General features: G+C 51.2%; 1 long non-coding RNA gene across 1 annotated transcript; it reads right to left on the bottom strand.

Moving 5' to 3' along the window:
• Nucleotides 1-356: 356 nt before the first annotated feature.
• LOC310688186 lies at nt 357-5,898 on the bottom strand. The gene is made up of 2 exons (XR_014516795.1): nt 5,702-5,898; nt 357-1,832 (listed from the first exon to the last, which is right to left on the bottom strand). It is a non-coding gene; the product is annotated as an uncharacterized lncRNA (long non-coding RNA).
• Nucleotides 5,899-6,080: the final 182 nt, after the last annotated feature.

The raw sequence follows: 6,080 nt of genomic DNA, 5'->3' as shown, positions 1-6,080 counted from the left end.
TGGAAGTAAGCTTCTGGGCAGCAAAGAATGCTTCTTCCATCATAAACATTCACAGGGGTTTTCCATACCTGTCCTCTGGGGAGGAGGAGGAGCACCTAAATTGATTTCTTCTTAAGGTGTCTTTTGAAATCAGTCACACTACCTTCACAAAACCAAAAGCCCTTTCCAGCAAGTGGGGCATAGCTGACGACGTTTCCCTTTTTTTAAAGGGAAATGCCCTTATTCCGAATAGGATTCCTCACAAGAAAAGGGAAAAGTTGACAGCTATGAAGTAGGGGGTGACAGGGGGAGCTTTTTCAAGCACCCCATTTCCCTGCTCCCAAAAAAATTCCCTCCCCACAAATAAAGAGCTCGTGTTTTGAGTTTTATATATATTTATTTAAAAAGAGTTGCCATTTATTGAAGGAATCACAACCGTTCCCATTCAGGAGAGGCCAGCTCAACAGGCTTAAAATGTCCATCCTTCTTTCTTCGGAGAGGGAGGAGCAGCGAAGAAATTAGGATACAGCTTTCTGCTTTTCCAGCAAGATCAGAAGATCCAGGAGGTGGTTTGCACCACAAAAAAGGCACCCCTGAACCACTCACCCCAAGGCTAGAATTTCCCCGAGTCTGTCCTTAAAAATACTTTTAGCTGTTTCCATTGAAACTCTTAGCAGCTGCCACCAGGGGGCATTCGAGAGCCCTTTTCAGCTGCCTTTGCTCCTTCCAGACCAAATAGCATCCTTTTGGGGGTGTCTTTGTAAACTACAGATATTAAAAGCACAGGGATTTTGTTTGAAGCACCTGAAGGAGGGCAGGGCAGCCTGGCAACACCAGGGGCAGGTCTCTTTCTCTTCTCACGTCACCCCCCCCCCGCCCAGCCCCTGGGGTTGCCTTGCCCACAGCTGCCCTCCCTTGCAGGGGACGAGTTAGGGACCCCCTCCCACAATATAATAATGATCCACAGTCCAGCAGGCCTCTTCCACCAACTGCTGCTTGCAGGTGGGCTGGCGACAGCATGGCTAAACCTTGGGGTAAGCAGTCAGAGTCCTAGCAAACTTTCCCAGGAAGAGAACACAGATCCATTATTGCGCCGAAGAACAGGGGGAAATGTTTCTATGAAGGGAGCCCAGAATTTTGCTCGGGGTGCCCAATCCTGCGCCCCAATTTCGCCAAATCAAGCCATTTTGTGTTCGGAAAAGGCTATGAAGCAGAAGAAGTCAGCCATATCTTGGCCCCAAGTCGCTAGTCCTCAGTGTTCTTCTCCATGTCCCGCAGCAGAAGATCAATAGGCGTCCCTTTTGCAGAGTCTCTGCTTGCTGTGGGGCTGAGGGCAACGTCTCCATATCGATCCACAGGGGTTCCAACACCTGCCCCACAAATCTCCAAATTAACAGGGTGCAGAGGTTTTCCCAAGTGGGGGCATCTTCCTTCCCCAGGCCAGCTGGGCTTCTGCTGCCAGCCCCCTCTTTCGCCAGGGCAGGTTGGCAAAGGCACATACAAGCCCAGCCCCATCCACGTTAAGCCCATCCCTCAAAAAAACCCCACATAATCCGTGTCATTTTGGTTTGCCGCCAGCGAAGCCCCTCGGCTCATGCGTAGGGGCCAATCCCTTTGCTTGTCCTGAGCTTGTCGTCCCCCAAGAGGCCTGGGGGGGCTCCGTCCGCTAGGCTGCCACCCTCCGATTCGACCCAGCGGCCGGGGAGGCAGGGGTCCAGCCCATGGGAGGGCATCAGGTCTCCCAAGAAGCCCATCAGCCCGAAGAGCAGAGACAGGAGAGAATACCAGGCCCAGGAGGTAGATCTTCACCACCCACTGCATGGTGATGGCGGGCACAGATCCGGGACTTGCTCCTGAAAAGAACAGAACAGACCCCTGAGTGGCTGCAACTCACACCTCCGATTTTGGCCACAGAGGCCCCACCCTCCCCCTATTATCTTATTTGCTGCACTTAAAACTCAACTTTTCCTCCAGGCTCAAAGTGCCTTACATGGTTCTCCTCCCTGAAGCCCTACAACAACCCTGTGAGGTAGGGTCAGGCTGAGAGAGGGCAGTGGATGACCCCCCCCCCAAGGTCACCAAAAGAGCTTCTCATACCCTTGGCTTCTATTGGTGAAAGCCCCCTGAGTGTTTTTCTTTCTAAGAGATCTTTATATCTTGTCCAAACATTATATAGAGATTTTCTAATAACACTGGTACCTCAGGATGCGAGCAGGATCAGTTCCAAAGCCCAGTTCACATCCCGAATGGAATGCAAGACGTGACGGCGTGTCTGCGTGTGCGCGGATCATGTTTCACCACTTCCGCGCATGCGTGTAACGTCATTTTGAGTGTCTGTGCATGTGCGAGCGGCGAAACCTGGAAGTAACGTGCCCTGTTATTTCCGGGTTGCCGCGGAGCGCAACTTGAACGCGCTCAACCCGAAGCGCATTCAACTCAAGGTATGACTGTATATGATTTTTAAAACCTTTGCGAGCCTTTATCTTGTCGTACCATAAATATGCATGCCAACCAAATATGATGTCAAATCCCTCCAAATCCAGCACATCAACATTGTCTAATTGAATCCATTCTTTCATCCAGCAGAAAGCTGCCGCTTCAAAATATATCTTCAGGTCTGGCAGGGAGAATCCCCCTCTTTCTTTAGTGTCCGTTAATAACTTTTATTTAATTCTGGGGGTTTTTCGCTGCCAGATAAATTTAGACAATGCTTTCTGCCATTCTTTGAAACATGTAACATTGTCAATAATTGGTATGGCTTGAAATAGAAACATCATCTTTGGCAATGGGGGTGGCATTTGAAGCCTGCTGTCTCCCACGTACCTGATTAATAATAATAATAATAATAATAATAATAATAATAATAAATTTTATTTATACCCCACCCTCCCCAGCCAGAACCATGCTCTGGGCAGCTAACACCAGTAAAATTACAGTAAAAAACATAATGGGGGGGGGCTCAATTTAAAATACAGGTTAAAATGCAATTTATAATGCAGCCTCATTTTAAAGTAGCCAATAAATCAAAAGCCATAAGGGGAAGGAAACATAAGGGTCAGACTGAGTCCAGACCAAAGGCCAGGTGGAACAGCTCCATCTTGCAGGCCCTGCAGAAAGATGTCAAGTCCCAGAGGGCCCTAGTCTCTTGTGACAGAGCGTTCCACCAAGTCAGGGCCAGTACTGAAAAGGCCCTAGTTGAGACCAATCTAACCACCTTGTGACTTGGGACCTCCAAAATGTTGTCATTTGTGGACCTTAAGGTCCTCCGCGGGGCAGACCAGGAGAGGCGGTCCCATAGGACAACAACAACAATAATAATATGCAGCCTGCCTGGGTTTCCCCAGCCACTCTATGAGGCTTCCAGCACAATATAAAAATATAAAACGCCATAAATCATCCAATATTAAAAACAACTTCCCTATACAGAGCTGCCTTCAGATGTCTTCTAAAAGTCAGATAGTTGTTTATCTGTTTGACATCTGATGGGAGGGCAAACAATAACAAGGAAATTTTTTATTTCATAGTTAAACTATATAACGCACTGGCTCTCAGAGGAAGCTTTAGATTCAACCCCAACACACCATTTGCAGGCCTCTCAGATTAATCATTCAGCCTTCTCAAAATCAGGTGCATTTGTTTTATTTGTTTCCCAGAATTCATAAACCGCTTCACTGTAAAAACTGAGGAAGCCTTGGTGAGGTTTGCAGAAAGATAAAAGGAGGAAAGCAAAGGGGAAAGATTACAATGTGTTAAAACGTGCAAATCAAAACACTACAACCGGTTAAATTCTGGATCAGCATCTCTAAGGAAGAAGGCTTTGAGCAGGCGCTGGAAAGAATCTGGGGAAGGCGCCTGTTGGTATCCATAGGCCGGGAGTTCCAAAGGGTACATACACAGTGACGGAGGCCTCTCCAATGTGGAAGGGGGGGTGATGTGGCTCCTGGGGAAGCGCCAGGCTGAAGCAGTTTTGGGGGCACGGGTGGGGGGCAAGACCATCTCGCAAGTAAACTCTGAGCTCAGGTCTTAGATGCTGACAATGCCTACTTAGCCCAGAAATGGAAGCAAGACGAAATTCCGACGAAAGAATGGCAGACAAAATTAATGGACTATGCAGAATAAAATGACAGGAAGGATTCGAAACCTGCGGGACCAGAGATTTACAGAAGATTGGAAGAAGTATACGAACTATTTGAAGAGCAATTGTAATCAACAAATTACCCTAGCAGGACTACAAGAAGTTTTGTAAGGAGAAATGTATGAAGAATTGCAAAGTAGAGAAAGAATAGAGATGTTGGTTATGAGTTAAATGTAATTGTGGAAGTAAGAAAGGTATATTTAGTGAATAGATTGGAAGTTTTTCAGATGTGACTGATGGAAGTCAAAAAAGCTGGTATAAGATATGAAAGTATGTTTAATTACTGTTGAAAATATGTCAAAAAACTAATAAAAAATTTATATATAAAAAAATAGATGCTGACAATGCCTCACTCCCGTCAGCAATGCTAGGAGTTGAAAGGGACCTCTGAGGGTCATCCAGTCCAACCCCCTGCAATGCCGGAATCTCAGCTAGAGAATCTGCTCTGAAACTACGTGGGACTGTGCAGATGCCCCAGTGGGGCTCAGACCCTCCCTGGCTCTCTTTCCCCACTCCTCCATGTGCCTCAGTTTCCCCAAGAGCAGGCTCCGACTGGCCTACGCAGCTGCCCACCAGCCGCCGCCTCTGGCAAAAGGAAGGGGAGCCCCACTCTGCACATAGGAGGACCCCCAAAGAGAGCCAGAGGGCAGCCTGCGAGGCCCATTTTCTAGAAGCAGGGCTGGGACTGCCACTTAGCCATCAGGGCAATAGCAAGAAACTGGGGCCAAGCTGCCTCTCAGGCTCACCTTCCTCGCAGGGTTGCGGTGGGGATTCAATGAAGACTAAGACCAGGGTTCAAATCCCGCCCAGCCAAGTTCAGCCATAAGCTCACTGGACGGGAACTTGAAGGCCAGTGCCTTACCGTCTCCGCCTACCCTACTTCGCAGGGTTCTTGGGGATTAAAGGACACGAGAGGGGAACCATGTAAGCCGTACCTTGAGCTCCTCGGAGGAAAGGGTGGGATAGAAGACCAATAAATAAAATGACTTTGAAGGGCCCGAAGGAACGGGAGGCGCTCTGCACGTGCTCCGGAACGCATGACTCCTACTGCAAGCGCTTCAACTAGCAAGTATCCCAGATATAGCAATTAAAGCGGAGCAGGAGGAGCAGATTTAAGCCCATACACCCCCCCAAAATGTTGAAGTAGGCAAGCAGGAACTGGAAGGCGAACGTCCCTGCCTGGACCGAAAAACAACCCATGCTACTAAACCAGGCTACCCCGGAGAATGTGCAGAGTCCCTCTGAGCTGACGGTTCGCCCCGGATCCCGTCGGACCGCGGGTGGTTAGTCGTGCGTGTGTCGTGGGGGGGGGGGGCCTGTCTTCTCCGACCCGGGCTCAGTCTGGGAGGGCGCGGACGACCCTGCAGGGTGTCCCAGATGCGCGGGGCGCCATTCCCAGCCCGTCCCGTTGGCGATGGGCCCGGGACCCTTCGACGGGCAGAGTCTCCCCGACCCCCGACCCATGGCGTCCTTTCTTCCCAGTGGGGGAAAGAGGCGAGGAGCCCTCGAGGCTCAGTGCAGCCCCGACCCCTCTTCCCCGGACGACCCCAACCGATGGACGGGACGGAGGGTGGGGGAACAACTTACTGGATCTCCTCCTCTTCCTCTCCCGACACCGGCGACGCGCAGCCCGTCCGCCGGCCACGCGTCCTCCTCTTATGGCTCCTCCGACGGGGCGGCGCTGACCCCGCCCCGCCCGGAAGGGAAGCTTTGTTGGACGGGGCGGCCGTGGGAACTGGCGTCGCGGGGCCGATCCAGGGTCTCGGAGCGCATCGCCCGGCCCCACCCCTCCTGAAAGCTCGGGGGCGGGGAGGGAGCGTGGGGAGGGGCTCCCTGCTGCCTTTGCACGCCTCCCCTCCCCCCCCCGACGGCTGTACACGCCTTGCACGTGCCACACGCCCGGGCTGTGCAGAGGCCGCCCTCTCCCCCCCCAGCCCCTGCAGTGACCTCTCACCCACTGGGCTCT

Source organism: Podarcis liolepis, assembly GCF_965112155.1.
Source record: "Podarcis liolepis genome assembly, chromosome: 10".
NCBI lineage: Eukaryota > Metazoa > Chordata > Lepidosauria > Squamata > Lacertidae > Podarcis > Podarcis liolepis.
The sequence above is the reverse complement of the archived record's forward strand: the minus strand, read 5'-3'. Positions and strand labels throughout refer to the sequence as shown.